Below are 19,940 nucleotides of genomic sequence, written 5' to 3' on the forward strand. Positions count from 1 at the left end.
ACAATATATTTACACTCAGTTCAAAATATTTGATTGAGCTAATTCAGTTAAGAACAATGTTTTGTTCTATAGAACAATTTACAATTTATATTGGATTCTCAGTATGAGAAAATCAGAAAATGACCGGGCTAATCAGGGACTGCGTTTCACCTACTGTCCGTACAATTGTGAAACGCGGTCACTGATTGGCCCGGTCATTTTCTGATTTCTCATACTGGCTCTCTATAGGCTGAAGTCCAGACTGATATCATGGAGGAACTTGTGAGTGAATCCATGTTATCAGTCTGGCTGATGCCAAGCAGTAACTTTCCTCTTCTACCGTGGATTTGAACCCGGTTTCTGACATTTTACACCATTGAGCTAATAGAGCATGTCTGCTTGCTCAGGGGATAAATTGAATATTTTACCTTCAGGTTAAAATTATTGTCAGATCATTTGTCACCTTTGACACCATCTAAATGTCTCAATGGAAGAGCAGGGAGACAAAATACAACCACCAATACAGATTGTATACGTTATAATTGTATTATACAACAGGCAGTTCCGAGGAAGCAATCTGATTGGTTTAAATAGCTATACCCGTGATGATATTGAGCATTACTACACAGTCTCATCAAACAAATCAGCTGTGCTGGTCACAAAAGAAAAAAGCTGCCGGGCTGCCTGTCCCAGCACTATGCCAGCGGCTAGGCTAGCAGTTTTCATGTGAGGTTGCTAAATGTGGCATTGAAATAATACACATTTCTATCGAATATCTTACAATGAAATGAATTTCAGGTATTTTTTAAGGCCAATGGTTCTATTATCGCAATAACAGGAGGGTGTGCATTATTGGCAATATCATCAATTCTGTGCTGCCAACAGCACTCGCCCTTCGGGCTCGTTCCTGAGGCAACGCAGGCGTGATGATAATGGCAGAGTTTCCCAAAGTGATTTTAGCCCTTCGTAGCTCACGCATGGTCATAGAGACCAAGCCCCGACCGTCATGTTCCCGTGTTTACATGGGTTCGGGCAGAGCGACTTTTTTTGCCCCCTACAACTACAGTACACCAACATTCAGATTTCACAAACAAAGTGCTTAATAAAGTCTCACTCCTGTCTAAATACGGTACGGCATTCTATAATTACCCGTATCCTCCGTGTTCTTTAATAAGAAGCCTTTTTATCCGATCGCGTTCTGTTTTCCCATGTATTTCCTGGCGTTCCCCATGCGCACCAACCCCATTGAGATAAACAGACAGCGATCAGATAAAAAGGCTTCTTATTAAAGTAAATGGAGGATACGGGTAATTATAGAAAGTAGTACCGTATTTAGACAGGTGTGAGACTTTATTAAGCACTTTGTTTGTGAAATCTGAATGATGGTGTAGTTGTAGGGGGCTAAATAAGTTGCTCTGCCCGAACCCATGTAAACACGGGAACATGACGATCGGGGCTTGGTCTCTATGACCATGCGTGAGCTACGATGGGCTTACGATGGGCTAAAATCGCTTTGGGAAACCCGGCCATTGGCGATAAGACACACCCTCTCCATACTCCACCATAAAGATTGTATAAGTTATATTGTAAAGTTACATAGAGAGGTTTTAAGTGTAACTCAAACCCCTATGGAACACATAAGACAAATTAAGTTTGTCTGTTTTATAATGCCATGTTTAAATACTATAATGAAATTAAATATAAACACTGTTTGTATTTTTTGCATTTTTGTGTCTTACCAATCTCAATCTCTGTCGATCTCTGGAAAAATAACATTTGATTGTGCGTGTGTGTGTGTGTGTGTGTGTGTGTGTGTGTGTGTGTGTGTGTGTGTGTGTGTGTGTGTGTGTGCGCGTGTGTGTGTGCGTGCGTGCGGATGTGCGTGCGGATGTGCGTGCGTGCATGTGTGTAGGTGTGTTTCTAGACCCTCTTCCTCTGATCATCCAAACATGAACATGGTGAGTATAACACCAGCTCCAACATAATCACTCTGAAATGTAAAGGCGCTGTATAAATGCACCATTTACCATTTACGGTACATAACTCACTTGGAGATAAACATTGCCTCCAGTGTTTCCAGAAGCAAGATGTATATCTTATATCACTTTGTGTGAACTCTGTCAAGGCCATAATTCATTCATTCTTTGAATCCATCCAAGTCTACACATACATTTAAACATAAAATTCCCCAGCACCTAATGAAAGGCTTGTACATTACTAGTCACAAACATTTCACTCGCACTAGTCCATCTTGGGAGGAGTTTCAGAAATATTCTAAAAGCATCATTATATGCCACCTGAAGATTCTTCATTTTAGCACTGCTGTAGCGGTGGGCTGTATATAATGGAGTACAATATGTTTTAAATAGTGTTATTTTTACATCTGGCGTACACAATGTGAAACATTCGAGCCAGCATGTTGGCTTGTCCATACAACTTACAACACTGTCGCTGCACATCATCATCATCACATAGATCATCTCTGATAACATGACCCAGGTATTTAAACTTTTTAACCACCTCCAGTACTTCACTAGCTAAAGAGAAAGAGGGAAAGGTGAGCTTCTGATCATCCTTAGTTTTAGAGATCATAACCACACTCTTTTTAGAAATAAACTTTATGTCAAACAAACATCATGCCATATTTTGATGATGATGATGATGATGATATTATTATTATTACCCTTATTATTGTCTCCACCAGCCGAAGGCTTGGGGGAGAGTATCTTTTCGCCCCAGTCCGTCCGTCCGTGCGTGCGTCCGCATGTCCTCCAGTTTGTTATCAGCTAATCTCCGGCGCCGTTGGCCCGGTTGCTGCCAAACTGAGCACACACACTCCCTTGATGCCAATTCAGAACCTCTGCCCCACATTTTTCACATGGGCCTGTTCTAGCGCCACCAGGAGGCCAATTTGTGCAAAACTACCTTTTGGCCAGTACTCTTACAGATTTTGTCCAGAAATCACACAAATCGGTAGACAGTATCTCTACAGTCATGTGATCGACATGGATCTGTCTGATTGTCCATATTCCATCCTGATTGGCTGAGATTGGCTTTCAAAGTTTGTAAGATTGGTCAGTTTTGAACAAAATGCCTCAAATCACGAACACAGCGTGCAATTTTTGTGAAATTGTGCACGCACATTCCCACTAGGCAGAGGAAGAAATGCCACTTCAAACTTTTCAAATCAGCCTCATGGTGGCGCTATAACAGGCCGCCTGGCCTGGTGGAGACCTGTGCTCGGAAGAGCACAGCTTCTAGTTATTATTATTATTACCACACTTATTATTATTATTATTATTGCCCTTATTGAAATAATGAACTAATTTAGGGCAGAACAAATAAAGAAACAGAAATGAAAAGAACCTATGAAGACACACTGAATGACATAATGAACCCTACATTCTACCATACAGGAGGACGTGACCCTTACCCCGGATGTAGGGCCTGTGGAAGATATGAGTATGTATCCATACTTTGGTGATCTATTCTAGTTTGTAGGGTTGAGAGTTACTGAGAGATAATCAATCAATCAATCAATCAATCAATCAATCAATCAATCAATCAATCCTAGACTCAAAGTCAACACTTTGCAATGTTGTTGATTGCTGTATATTATAAATAAATAATCTGACTTCCTACAACTCAGAGGTCTGATTTCATGCCAACAAATAATTAACCACTTAAGGCCCCATTTCTAAATAGTAAAAATAGTGGATCTACAAGCTACTGTAGATCCAATACCTTTACAATTTGTTTGGGGGCGAAAAGAGAAATGTTGGGAAATGTTCGCCTATGTGGATTCCAAGTCGAACGTGGTTAATAAATGAATGGTTGAACACAATAAAAGGCTTATCTAAGTTATAAAATGTGTCACATCAGATTAAACTAAAAACTAAAAAGAAAAAAAAAGTGAGTGCTGTTTAAAGTTGATTGACTCTAAATGGAGACGTTTCATTATTAGGTTTAGACCAGCGTTTGTTTAATATGTTTTAACTGCAGTCACTTCACACAATACCATTCTGACAACAACATGTAGCATCCCTGCGTCTGCTACAAGATGCACAACTAACATATAATGGTACATGCATACTGGGCTGAGGACTATGTCATGGTACCGCCGCACCTTCAACTTGTTGTTGTTCATTCAACTGGTTATCTTGAAACCACTAGATTTGAACATAGCTCCTAATGTGGGTCTTAGTACATCTGTAGCAATTTACAACATTTACTGCAATCTGACCTTCTGAACAACTTGTAACTTTGCCAATAAGTGTTTTGATTGAACTGTCTTTAAGTATAGACAGTTTAAAAGTATAGCAGCCAAAGCCTTGTTTCTACTGTGGTCCAAAACATTTAAACATCTCTGCACTGTCTGTCTGTCTGTCTGTCTGTCTGTCTGTCTGTCTGTCTGTCTGTCTGTCTGGCTCGCTCTCTCTCTCTCTCTCTCTCTCTCTCTCTCTCTCTCTCTCTCTCTCTCTCTCTCTCTCTCTCTCTCTCTCTCTCTCAAGGCTGTGATAAGACTCAAGAATCAGAAGATGAAGAGGTATGTGTGTAAGACATTGTTTGTTTACACACAAGTAAACATTATATACACACAAGTGTATTTTATGTTACCCTGCATAAATGTGTGAGACAGGACCAAAGAGTAGGGTAAAAAATAGAAATAATTGTATTTCGAAAAAGAAAAAAAAAAAGAAGAAGAATACAAAATGCTATCATACTATCTACAAAATACGTCACAGGCAATAATACTAGTAAGACGCCTCAGGGTGACATGCGACCTTGAGGTCGCACCAATTCTTGGCCATCTGGCAAGTGATGTACATCAGACCAGTTACCCCTGGTACTAAAATATGGAGATCCATGTACTGTATATTATGGAGATATGCTGTGAGACCCCAAACATGCTTACTCAGTTATGCATTATGTGAAAGTCCTATGAGTGTGTGAGGTCCACGACCGCGTATTTCCTGGTGAATCTGTGCACAAAGGTGGGGGCCGATGGGCAAGGAGGGTTGCGAGCTTATGAGAAACAACTAAGACCTTAAAACCTGGCGAAAACAGTTGCGTGCATTAGCGGAAGATGACGATAAAGGAAATCGTTAAATGGAAAACATTAAATTAACTTCTGAAAAGCCTACACAGCCTTAAAACATGGCAAAAACTGTTGTGTGCATTAGCGCAAGATTAGATGAGGATAAAGGAAATCATTAAATGGAAAACATTAAGTTAAATTCTGTAAAGGCTTCTAAGCCTGCACTAGTCTATTAGCCTACTAAAAACTAGTGGAACCACGATCTTGCCACACGTGAATAATTGTGATTGTAAACAATAACACAGACAATATCAATCCTTTCTTCTGGGAAGAAAAGGATATCATCATGGCCCCAAATAACTTTTAAATATCTTGCAATTGGCGACGAGTCTCTTACTAAATCGGCAAGAGTGCCTCTCATTCTCAATACATAAAGGCTAAGCTATATAACCTCTCCATCATCGGCAATAGTCAGTGGTGTGTTCCCCACACTCCTAAGCCCCCACCGTTGCGCTTAGGTTCACTACTGGGAAATACTCGGTCGCGTGAGGTCCCTATTGTAATTGCAAAGATTCTTCTTCTTCTACTTCTTCTTCCCCGTAAAGAATCGCGTTTTTGAGGCGCCAAACGTACTCCAAAAGTTGCGCAACTTTGCACGCACATCACAAGTGGCGAAAAATTACGTATAATAGGCGTGGCCTAATGGCGAAACAGCGCCCCCTATAAAATTTCAATGCAACAGCCCCACTATACGGTTTCACCCACAAGTACGAAAATCGGTACACACCTGTATCATGTCCGGACTCACAAAACAGGAAGTCAGCCATTTTGACTAATTAGTGGCGTTTTGGCGTATTTTTGGCCGTTTTCACGTGTCGCACTTTAACGAACTACTCCTAGGGGGTTAATCGGATCAACTTCGAATTCGCTCAGCGTACACAAGACACCTTAACGATGAAAAGTTATCAAAATCGTGAGTTTTCGTAAAACGGCGTGACCGTGGCGAAGCGTCAAACTTCATTCGCCAAACAGGAAGTGCCTTTTGCCAAACAGGAAGTGCCTCTATATCTCATGAACCGTTTGTCATACAGACGCGCGGGTGGTGTCATATGACTTGATTAAGAGTCCTTAACCTTAATCGGTGCTTCCTTCGCCAAACAGGAAGTGCCCTTTGCCAAACAGGAAGTGCCTCTATATCTCATGAACCGTTTGTTGTACAGACGCGTGGGTTTTGTCATATGACTTGATTAAGAGTCCTTAACCTTAATTGGTGCTTCCTTTGCAAAACAGGAAGTGCCCTTCGCCAAACAGGAAGTGCCTCTATATCTCATGAACCGTTTGTCATACAGACGCGTGGGTGGTGTCATATGACTTGATTAAGAGTCCTTCAGTGTAATTGGTTTAACCCGCCCCTCTTCTGATTGGCTGCTGCCCCTTGTGACGTGGGTAGCGGTGCGAGGGCCCGGTCATCGCTGCCTGCAGCTTTAATTTATCTAGAGTGTACAGTAAGTAGTGTCTGTGCTGACTCGTTACACTGTTTGGAAACATATTGGAGCAGCATGCTTATGGACCTGTGTGTGCTGTGTGCGTGTGCATGTGTGTGTTACCAACAATATTATCATTATTATTGACATAATGAACCCCTCAGACTGATTTCCTGAGCACTTCCCCTGTGGAGCGTGTCGCCATTACTGTGGGTTCAACCTTACTTACAACCAGGGAAATCAATACAAAACACACCTGGCCCCCAGGCGGACTGCATGCTAACATTAGGAGGAGAAGCTAACTAAAAGTTTCTATAACCTGCCTTTAGGTTGATATTTCTTATCCACTTCTGGTAAACATCTTTGTAACTCCTCATCCAGCGTATCAACAGACTAGAGTAACACCGCAGCCATGGCTGACAGCGCCCTCTACAGGGGAGTGCTCAGGAAAAGCTCTATAGGGCAGAACAAATTCATTTCAACAGAAATGAAAAGAACATGATATGAAGACACATTGAATGACATAATGAACCCTACATTCTATCATACAGGAGGAGGAACCACACGTGACCCGTACCCCGGATGTAGAACCTGAGGAAGATACGGGTATGTAGCCATACTGGTGATCTATTCTAATGTGTAAGGTTGAGAGTTACTGAGAGATAATCAGTCAATCAATCAATCAATCAATCAATCAATCAATCAATCCATCCTGGACTCAAAGTCAACACTTAGCAACTTTTTTGATTGCGGTGTAGACCAATTATTTGTTTACAAACATTGAGACTGAATGCACAGGTGACTGTATCATGTAATCAATTTCCAACAGATCCCCAAACCTGTTGTTTTGTGGAGCGCTGCTTTCAGTTCATTCAACCTCCTCTTGTGTGTTGGCTAGTGAGGTGCGCCCTAGTGAGACATATACTGTATATTCTTCATTGCGCAACGGTATTGCGCGTCGAGAGTAGCTGATATACAAGCTCACATCGCGTTGCCAATGTGGCTGTTGTGAGCTTGGAGGTTTGCTATTCACGGCCGTTCTGTGCATGCGACACCGTCGCGGGTACAGAGCATAAATTAGGCTTCATGGACTGCAGCTGGGCGAGCAGTAGTAGCTTAACTGAAGGAGTGAGTTGTTTGCCACCCTGGGGTCAAGCTAGTTGGAGAACACATTTAGTGAAGACCTGTAAGACCAAGCAATACATCGCTTAGTTGTAAAAGTGTAATATGCTCTCACAATTATTTGTGCTTGTCAAATGTGGATTACCATTCATTTTGCTGAAAGTAGTGCTAACTAACTCATCTCTCTCTCTCTCTCTCTCTCTCTCTCTCTCTCTCTCTCTCTCTCTCTCTCTCTCTCTCTCTCTCTCTCTCTCAAGGCTCTGATACGACTCAAGAATCGGAAGATGAAGAGGTAATAAGACATTGTTTGTTTACACACAAGTAAACAGTATATAGCCTACATACAATTGTATTTCTTACACCACATCAATAATGAATGACACAGGACCAAAGAAAAGGGTGCAACATATGCATTATTGTATTTAAAAAAAGAAATAAAGAAAAAGAATTGCGTATACAATTGTATTTAAGATGCAAGTAGAATTTTGGAGAATGATTGAACGCGTGTTCACAATGGACCATAGACTGTAGAAAAATATGGACGAAGCGAAGCCATTGGTTTCTATGCAGCGCAAATGGCCCTTTCTACCCCTTGGAATGGGTGTCGCCATCATAGAATTGTAAAGGCATCAGAGATGCTATTGGCTGCCAATGGTCACGTGCAACGCAGGGATACATGGGAGAATGTGGTCGGAGCCTCCCGAAATACAGCACACGAAGAAGAACACAGCCGGCTGGTATTAGTTTAGTTGGCCACGCCCCCCCCCCCCCCCCCCCCCCCCCCCCCGCAACTTTATCATTTATTTTAAAATACATTGGGCCACATTTCGACAAAACGAATATGATGGTGATTGAAAGGCAATTTTTAACTAGCGATAGGAACCATACAGTATTCATGAAAATGTTTCACCAACTGTATGCACATACAGAATAACACCCCAACCAGTAACACATAACAGAACATACATCATAATGCACCATACTATCTACAAAATACGTCACATACAATATAACTAAACAATGTAACCATATTATAGGCAAATCAATCAAATGATTACTTTCCCAGATACCTCACACACAGGCAGACTCCTCCATGGTTAATAAGACCACTGTCTCCACCTGTAGATTTCTCCACTGCACATTACTGAAGAGGGTGACGGTCACTGTTGTATTGTCCGGCCACGCGGGCAGACGCCGTCCCATATCTCTAGATGCTACGACTCAACAATATCATGAAACTGAGAAAACAGCCAGCACACTATAAGAGTAGTTTTCACATAATCTATTTATCTCTCCACGGACGTAACATTGGACGCGTTTTAACCTCACCTCTTCATCAGCGCTGTCAACAGTAAAATCACCCTGGCCCTTTGCCAGCCTTAACCATAGTCATACAATGCAGACAGACAGCATTGTATGACAAGTAATGCAAATTAACTGATGTTTCTACCATTACATCCCAGTAATGCTGGTTCCACACTGACTGATGTTTCTACCATTACAGGATGCTACCTATGCTATGACAGAAGAGCCACGCTACTGTCTCATCATTGACAACGAGAAATTCGATCCTAAAACAAAGTTAGGGTGGCGGAAGGGTTCAGACAAAGATTCCAGTAAGTATTTACACAAACAATACATGAACACATTCCCCTAGTGTGATATTTAGTAATGTTACTGCACATTGCAATGTAATGAAATGTGAATGTTCTCTCCTCCTTGCAGTGGCTTTGGGGCGAGTGTTCAGCCTGCTGGGTTTCACAGTGATCAGGCGCAGGGATCAGACCAAGGCCCAAATGGTTGAAGTGCTGGAGTTCTTTGCTTTGAAAGGAGATAAGAACTACATTAAAGCTGAGCAATGGTCTGATGAGTCTTTCACTGAACAGAAGGTAGGCCTACCTAAGCATGGTGATTGCTTTGTGTGCTGCATTCTGTCTCATGGAGATAAAAAAGGGATTCATGGAAGAGATGGAAAGCAGATAACCGTCATGGAGATCAGTTCTCCATTCAGCGGCATAAAATGCAGTGCTCTCGTCGGGAATCCCAAACTGTTCTTCATGCAAGCCTGTCGCGGAGTGGAGGACCAGAAACCAGTGCTGGTGAAAGATGGAGCTAGAGGAACCTCAGTCAAACCTGAATACCTTCCAGAATACGCAGATTTCCTGCGTGGCTTTGCCAACATCGATGACCATAGCGCATATAGGGATCGAAACAACGGCTCGTTGTACATCCAGGAACTCTGCAAACAACTGGAAAAAGGGTCCAAAAGGTAAGACATGATACAATGCTTTCTTCCTAAATGTTCTCTTAACCATCTCATTTAAATACATGATGCATGTGTAACGGAGGTGATCCAAACCTCCCCACCCGGGTTCGTACCCGGGTCTCCCACGCGAAAGTCCAATATCTTAACCGCTAGACCAAAGAGACATCTCTTTGGTCTGGGGGAGATACTAGACTTTTGAGGCTTCAAGGCTGGGGCTGCGACTCTCTCCGTCACACTCACCCCCCTTTGACCTCCTCCTACGGGGAAGCCCGAATCCGGGTCACGGCACCAATGTAACGGAGGTGATCCGAACCTCCCCACCCGGGTTCGTACCCGGGTCTCCCACGCGAAAGTCCAATATCTTAACCACTAGACCAAAGAGACATCTCCTTGGTCTGGGGGAGATACTAGACTTTTGAGGCTTCAAGGCTGGGGCTGCGACTCTCTCCGTCACACATGCATGGGGCAAAGATAATGTGACATAGACATACTGTACATAGAGATGCTTTCACTATTCAATATCATTTTACTGCAGTACTATTATAGGGCATCGCAGTGGGCATGGTTCTCTGGTGCCAATAAAACAATCTGCCATACATTGTTTTCCCATAGAGATTTACAAAAAATATTTATTTTAAATCAATGGTGATTCATCAGCATAAAACCTTTTTCTGATTCTGTGGAAGAGAAAAAGCCCCCCTGCCACACACACTCACGCACACACACACACGCACACTCGCATGCACACACACACACACACACACACGCGCACACACACACACACACACACACACACACACACACACACACACACACACACACACACACACACACACACACACACACACACACTCACACACACACACACACACATGTCACAGATCTCACTGACATTCATTCACTGTTTGTGTGTTTTGCTTCCAGAGGAGATGACATCCATACTATCCTCGTCCGTGTCAATGCAGCCGTGTGCAAAGCGGATTTCCAGGTGAAAGTGAAAGAAGTCCGAAAAGATGTCAAACAGTCTCCAGGGTTCGAGAGCTATCTGACAAAGAAGCTCATCTTCCACCACAAGTAGACACAACGTAACGGCAGTGATGTCTGACACATGACCAACCGCGTTTGTAATGTTGGCGTTCGTTGTTCGTTTTCATTGTAATTTTTTTTATCCCATGATTTTGTAACCCATTTTTCACTTATCGAATGTAATCCTGTGCGCTACACTCTGCCAGTGGCAGTGGGGAGCAACGGACTGACCTCATGCTTCCTTCTATGCACGAGGAGGCAAGTCACTTCTTATCACCTGACGGGGGAGTTTCCCCGGTTAGACGTAGCGCGTGGAAGGAACACGTTATTCCAACCAGTTACTTTTTCATTGTCATTTTAAAGATTTTGTAACTTGATATTAGTTTGTTTTTTTCCAAATGGCTGATTAGTTTTCCTGGTTTTTATGTTCATGTTTTTATTTCTATCTGTACTTCCCAATGTCTGGACCTGCAAAATCAGTACCCTGAGAGCAACACACACACGCACGCACACGCACACGCACACGCACATACAGACACACACAGACACACGCACGCACGCACGCACGCACGCACGCACGCACACACACACACACACACACACACACACACACACACACACACACACACACACACACACACACACACACGCAACGTGTACACTGTACTGTAAAGGGCATTTTTACGTAACTCTGAAATTATATAATTTTCAGTTTTTGATAACCTAAACCTTTTTTGTATAATTGTTTTTACTCTGGCAATGTATGGCCCACCTTATCTCAGGTTATTCACTAGACTGAAACTGCTTCAATGTCAACACAAAGTGCGATTCAAATGCGTTAATTTTTTTAATCACGTTAATTTTCTGTAATTAATTAATCGCAATTAATCAGTTAAAGTCCCAGCCCTAAAAACAATACAATGTCATTTGTTATCGACTGAACACTAATTTGAAAGCCACTAGGTCTTGCTCTAAATGACAATGTTGATTTATTTGCCATTTATCTAAAGTCATGAGTGTCTTCAGATCAACTTAACATTGTATGCAAAACAAATGTATTAAATGGTTATACCTGAAAAATAAGAATGGGGCTGAAAATGTGTGAACTATTCCTTTAAGCCTCAACCATTAGTTTAAAGAGTGTTCACTGAGTACTGCTGGCCAATCAGAAATGAGAGCCGCAGTCCAAGACAGTTTGATATTTAGACTTCCTAGATAACAGGATGGTTAGGATTCTCCAATGTGCAACAACAACCCAGTTGGCTGGACATGGTCTCCTGTCTGTTGTGGAATGACTTAAACATTGTGAAATATCAGGCTTGTATTTTGTATTATTATCATTCATGTGCTGTTCATATATTCATGATGTGGGGAATTTTCCCTTTGTATTCTGATAAGATGTAAGAAATAAATATGCTGAGTTTAAGCTGACTTGGATCACTGTCTACCGTCTCATAAACTGAACGACGCACAGGGGCATTTTCTCTTTTCTTCATGTTTAAAACAAACATTTTGATGTTGGTCACTCATTTCTCCATTGTTTATTATCTCTCCTGGTGATGGTCTTAACTTGTACAATTCAGATGTTTTCATAATTTACACAATTAATCATAGCTGTTGTTTCTATGCAATACATGATAATTGGTAAACATTTACCCTATAATGAAATATCCCAAGATGTGTGCTTACATTTCAAACACATTAAAGGCAGTAGCTGTGAGTGTAACTATAATTATATCAGTAACTATAAAGATACTACATATATTCACTGTTGTGTTTTCATAGTTGGTGTGAACACTGCCATTCACTTGACTTAGAACAATTTTAAAACTATATGCCTTTTTTTTTTACCTTAATAGTTATAGAGCTCAGTGTGAATGGCCCTTTACCCAACTAATATGAAGTTTACCCAACTAATAGTTATTAATTTACCCAACTAATATAGTTATTAATTTACCCAAATAATATATAGTTATTCATTTACCCAACTAATATAGTTATTCATTTACCCAAATAATATATAGTTATTCATTTCCATATTATTACATGTTTTCCTGGGTTATAACTCAGCCTGTCTGTTACATTATGATGTTGGTTGTTGGAGCCAAAATTACATTATTGTTTATTTTTATTTGGTTATTGAAATGAATGGTCTGGCCTTGCCATCTGTCAATGTAAACTTCAGGTGGTTGCCATGGCGCTGCTGTCAGCTGTCAATCACTCTTTGTTGCCATTGGTAACTGATATATAACTGCATGGCCTTGATTGCGGCCAGGTGGGTGCAAGGAGTTAGGAAGCAAACGGTTTTCGACCGTGTTCTGTGTAAAGGCCCTTTTCCACCGGCAGCGATAACGATGACGATAGCCATAAAATATCACAGCGATAATTATGCCTTCACATTGATGTCCGATAAAGTCGGACATCAATGTGAAGAGGCGCCAATTAACAGCCGCTCGTGCAGAGCGCACCTCGAGCTGTTTGTCAGAGACCCAGTTCCATATCACTGTGATCTCAACCACATCGTTGTTGATCCTAACGATGTAGTTGTCGGCTATCATTGTCTGTATTGGTGTTGAGTGGATGCTGCCGATCCACTTCAATTGAAAACCCACTTTTTAAAATCGTTATCGTCATCGTTATCGCTGCCAGTGCCAGTGCCCTTACTGTGATATCATGATACCGTGTTATGCTGTGCAGGTTGGCATTCAATGCTTTTTGTTTTAAGAGCTTTTGCATTACATTTTGTGTGTCAATAAATGGGGTCCACCCAATGTTCCCCAGGTTCTATGTTCCCCACCCACCCTCCCCACAAAAAGGTTCTATGTTCCTCGCTCAACCGAAAAAAAGGATCTACTGTATGCTCCCCACCAAAAAAAAAAGTATTATGTTCCCAACTTAAATGCAGGAAATGGTGGGACATCTGGGCACTAAGAAAGAACATGTGGACAATCCTAATTTAGGTGCCCAGTTGCCTAGGTATCTAGATGTCTCCACCCCTAAGTGCCCACTCGTCAAGGTGCCTACTCGCCCAAATGCCCACATGTCCCTTCCAGGTGCCCACTCGTCCAGATGCCCAGTCATTACAAAAGTATGGTGTCCAGATGTCCCATAGTGCCCCCTGTCCCACTAGTATCCATAATTTCTCCCCACTATTGTGTGTGTTTGAGTTGTGCTTCCTTCACCGTTAATAGAAGCCTGCACCGTGTGAGTTGTGCTTCCTTCACCGTTAATAGAAGCCTGCACCGTGTGAGTTGTGCTTCCTTCACCGTTAATAGAAGCCTGCACCGTGTGAGTTGTGCTTCCTTCACCGTTAATAGAAGCCTGCACCGTGTGAGTTGATTTACAGTGCTGGACAAAAGCACTGTTTGAACTCTTTTCAAAGTTTTAAAAGCGGACAGGACCGATCGACAGCACGCACGGAACAACAAGAGGTATGTAGCGCACTACAGCTGTTTGCTTTATATGGCCAATGGCCATTTAAAAACTGTGTGTGCACACAGTGTCATTTGAGAAAGAACAAAGTGATAAATCCAATGCATTGGTGATTCAGTAAATCAAGGTTTTAACCCATTCGTGGGTGCATTGATTTCAAGGTTGGTGGATCAAATCCCACCTGCGGTCATAAAACCATGACATTTGGTAGACCACAAGCCATTTTGGTTCCTGACTCACAAGTGGCTGTGGCTGTTTTTGGTTTTTGTCACATTCCTAGGACAAAACTTTGATTCGAGTAAATTTACCCCCATTGATTCCGGATGGGGACCCGTTTCGAAACGGGTCGGTCCCCATCCGGAACGAATGGGAGTACATTTATTGTTATCACATTTTTGTCTTAGGAATGTTACAAAAAACTAAAAATATTATTGAACTCAAGTCTCCATGGCATGACTAATCAATAGAAAAAAAGTCATTTTGGGGGTGAACTACTCCTTTAAGTCTGCACAATCATTGATTGATTATTGAATACTTTATCAGCAGTTTGCATAGGAAAAGTACAGATACAATATACCAATAGGATTTAAACCCAAGCATTCATTAATTAGTGTTAATTGTATCTTCCATTCTTTTATTTAGTCTTTATCACATTTTGTCAGTCTTTATCTTAGTCCAAGACAACACCATTTTAGTCAACATAAAATGTTTATTTTACCCCTTTATTTGTTAGCAGACATAGATTTCCATCTAATCATAATTATTTCACATAGCATTTCCTCTCACCCTTTTGATGAATAACACACTTTTAAGGAATACAGTACAGTACAATAAGACACCATGATGTAAATGTTATGTAACTGATACATTGTTGATAAATGTAACACATTATTTTGTGTCTCAATAGGCTTGTTTCCAATGATACTAATTAACATTCCAACCGTGTACTGTATTCGGTCCATGTTATCCCCGCCCGAATTATAACGTCAGCAGCATTATAAGTGTTAAACTCGGGTGCAAAATATGCTAGAACTAACCAGTGAAGGAAGTAGATGCTTGTAGATCGGCTATTTTCAGCATGCATCGAAGTGTAAAATCAGCCATTATTACAGCATCAAGGCACCGCTGAAATACATTTTTGTCTACTAAATTAAATAGAGTTAGTCGACTAATCTTATATATTAGTCTACTAAAACGAGACTTAAACTAAAACATTTCAGATGATTGAAATATGACTAAAACCTAAATGAAATTGGACTCAAACTATGACTAAAACAAACAAAAAAAACAATGCTGTAAAAAAATAACACTGCTTGGCATGTCTTGGGCTTGTTTAACCCATTATTAAGACCTGAGGTCCATTCTGCAAAATGTCTTCTAAATCCTAAAATAAAGAATACTTCTGATATTCACTCCTACCCCACAAGGTAAAGAGATGGTCTTGATTTACCTTCTTGTCGTACTTCAACACATCAATCAGCTGTTAAATTTAGATGCCCTCATTTCATTTGTGGAGCTCTCTAGATGCATCACTTAAGTCATCACTATCCTTGCCAATATTTAAGAAACATCTGAAACAATATCTTATTTCTTCCTTGCTGTAGTCCACATGATTTCATCCACTACTTAACTAATGTGATGTTTTGTTGTTGTCTTTTAGTTTTTTTCTCTATTTTGTGCAGTTTAATTAATGTCCTCTTCCACTAAGGAAATGATTCCAAATAACCCTGGTTGCTTATTCCTCTCCTTGAACAGTATTGTGTTTCCTTGATGTGATATGTAGGCCTATTGTTCTATTGTTTATAACAATGTGCTAATAAGCTAAACTAAACTAAAACTATTCTAATTTAGTGGGGGGAAAAACATGTTATACCATATGATGCCCTGTAGAGGGCACTAAGGGCTTGGTTAAAAAAGCAGGGCATGCATTTCCTGCAGCTGCCTGCATTATGAACAGACACATGTTGAGCTGTGTGGAAGAGTTGTAAGCTTTCTCTGAAGGGTAATTATTAGTGTAACGATACATTTTAATAGCGATTCGATACATATCACGATACATGGTTGACGATACGATACATGGACGATATTGGTTCATTCATGGCGATATGATTCGATTCAATTATTTAAAAGCAAAGACATTATATCTGTGTGAAAGGTGTGGATAGTGCAGGTTTTTAAGGGAAACATGTATTATTATGGATATAAATAAGTAAACACAGTGATTATCTGCCATATACATGGACATTGTATATTGACAAACCTGCACCTTGACATGAACCCAGAGATTACACACATTTATCGATAGACCAGTGCAGCTATATGGAGAGGAAAAGTAATTAAACCCCTCCCTTTCATTTATTCTTCTTAAAAATGCTAAATACAATGCATAAGTAGGTAGTATCGATACAATCGATTCTTTGCCCTGCCGATTCGATACAATACAAATTCAAACGATACGATTAGATTTTTGATTGATTGATTGATTGATGCAATGCAATCAATCAGTCAAAATATAACTAAAAGGTAGAGAATAGTGAATCTCATTCTATGTATCTACCTTACTGTAGCCTATATGCAGTCCTCATTTTTGCACATTTTATTGAACTAATCGTGTTGCTATTATACAGTACATACGTAGATATTGTATCTGCTGCTAAATTATGAGCTATTGTTATTGTACCAACAGATCAAAACCCATCTCTATTTACTGTACATTACATCCAGTATTTTATCATTACTGTGTATTATGATGTGTTTCTCATTCATTATTATTATTTTCTTCTTCTAGTATCTATTATTCCTATAGCGTTCACAATTTATCCCATCATTGAACATTCTCTTCTCTCAATCAACAGCAGTGCATGCATGGTTCTCAACCAGTGGTCCTTGAGGGGGTTCCAGGTGGTCCCCAGCTAAATGATGGAGAGTTGGTAACCAAATGGACCCTTATAAACTTTTGAGAGTGTAAAATGAAACCAAATGGACCCTTTGTAGATCTTTAACTCTTGAGAGCGTGAAATGAAACCAAATGGACCCTTTCTGGTCCATTTGGTTTCATGTTATGAGTTAAATCATTGTTAAACATCTGCATTACTTAATTTACAAGGAGTCTACACAATTAGAGAATGTAGGAGAATTGTAATTTTGATCAATGTTTGCATGACCCCAGTGGGGTCCCAATTATTTTGGGGGGGTCCCCAGATGTTTAGCTTAAAGTTTACATTATTTTTATGTGCCGTAAATGTTATAATTTACGGCATGACATCTCAGTGCGTAGCTAGAATGGAGGGGGTGCGTGGGAGGCAGCACTCTAGGCTATGGGTTCTCTCAAGTATCTATAGCAACACTGAAAGCGCAAACTCTCTTTGAGCGTTTGGCCAATTACATTAGCCAACTAGAAGCAGTGCTCTTCCGAGCACAGGTCTCCACCAGGACAGGCGTCCTGGTGGTGCTACTGTATAATAGGCCAATGTAAAAAGGGTGGCATATGTTCTTCACCTTAGACCACCTTAGACCACCTTTCATGGCAATCGGACACTGCATGCATGATTTGAGGCATTGTGTTCCAAAAATGTGTTTTGCTAAAGTCTACCTGCTGGTGGCGCTACAACAGGCCAATGTGAAAAGGGTAGCATTTGTTCCTTGACATAGTAGGATTATGTGTGGCAAATTTCACGGTAATCGCAAGCTGCGTTGATGATTTGAGGCATTTTGTTAAAAATGGAGCAATCCTGCAAACTTTGGAAGCCAATCTTAGCCAATCAGGATGGAATATGCAAAATCGGACAGATCCGTGTCGATCACATGACTGTCGAGATACTGTGTACCGATTTGTAGGATTTTTGGACAAAATCTGTAAGAGTAGTGTACAGAAATGTGTTTTGCAAACATCGGCCTCATGGTGGCGCTAGAACAGGCCCATTTGAAAAATGTGGGTCAGAGGTTCTGAATTGGCATCCAGGGAGTGTGTGTGCTCATTTTGGCCGTGACCGGGCCAACGGCGACTGAGATTAGGTGGTAACAAACTGCGAGGACGCACGCACGCACACACGCACACACGGATGGACGGACGGACGGACGGACGGACGGAGGGGAAAACATACTCTCCCCCATGCCTTTGGCTGGTGGAGACAATGAGCCGCCGCAATGAGCCAAGGGTTTTTCTAGACACAAGACTGTCACACACAGTGGAGCACAAAGGGCATGCACACAAATAATTAATTACATAGATAAGGTGCCGGGCTTTGGGCCGGGCTCGGGCTGTAAATAGCAGTACCAACCGGACCAGGGGCCGGGCTGGGCCTGAATTCCATGGGCCGGGCCCACATTTTAGGCCCGTACAGGGCTCTAACGTACGTATATCACAAGCAATCAACCTATCACAAGCCACTTAGTGTGGATTTTCACTCTTTTTTTGTCTCAGTGAAAACAATGCATGTTGCAATCTCAACCACACACACACACACACACACACACACACACACACACACACACACACACACACACACACACACACACACACACACACACACACACACACACACACTTGCTTCAGTGACTTATGGATTTATTTTAGAATTTTATAATAATCTGTCCTGAGGCTGTAAATTGTGAATCTGGAAAAAGTGTACAAATCAGGATGGATCTGTACCCTGTAAAGATCTGCCTGCTGGTGGCGCTATAACAGGCCAATGTGAAAGGGGTGGCATGTTTCTTCCTCATCATAGTGGGAATGTGTGTTCAAAGTTTCACAATCGGACGCTGTGCTTCAAGTCATTTAGAAGGAGTTTAGTGTTTTTTCTCAGAATGCAATGCGATGCTTGAAGCACACATACACAGAACAACCACAAACACACACCACCACACAACCATCACACATGTACACACATTCTAGTCAAATACATTGTGTGTGTGTGTGTGTGTGTGTGTGTGTGTGTGTGTGTGTGTGTGTGTGTGTGTGTGTGTGTGTGTGTGGTGTGTGGTGTGTGTGTGTGGTGTGTGTGTGTGTGTGTGTGTGTGTGTGTGTGTGTGTGTGTGTGTGTGTGTGTGTGTGTGTGTGTGCATGTGATGCCTTTATTGCATGTGACCTAGATAGGCCTACTTGTGTTTCTGTGCTACTGTGGTTTTGACTCTTGCAGATTGTGTGTGTGTGTGTGTGTGTGTGTGTGTGTGTGTGTGTGTGTGTGTGTGTGTGTGTGTGTGTGTGTGTGTGTGTGTGTTGAGAACTTTACTGCTGCTTTGTCATCAATAATAAAGAAGTCAGAGCTATCAAAAGTGAGTTGCCCCCCTCCCCTCCCCCCTTTTGTTCTGAGTTCCACAACCAAACCACAACACATCTATGACGCTCGCCTTTACATCCTGTCACATGACTTCCTGTTCTCTTCAGCAGTGTTTCTCAACCAGTGTGCCGCGGACCTTTGGAGTGCCGTTTGAGATGCTTTGGTGTCCCTTTGACAATTTGACAGTGAAGTCACAAATTAAGGACTTTTAAAACCTTTTTAATACCTCAAGAAAGAAAAGAACAAAGACTGCATCAAAAGTAATCAAACTATATAAAAACTGGTAAAACATTGGCCAAATTGTAAAATAATAT

The sequence above is a fragment of the Nannobrachium achirus genome, assembly GCF_963921795.1.
Source record: "Nannobrachium achirus genome assembly, chromosome: 7".
Taxonomy (NCBI): Eukaryota; Metazoa; Chordata; class Actinopteri; order Myctophiformes; family Myctophidae; genus Nannobrachium; species Nannobrachium achirus.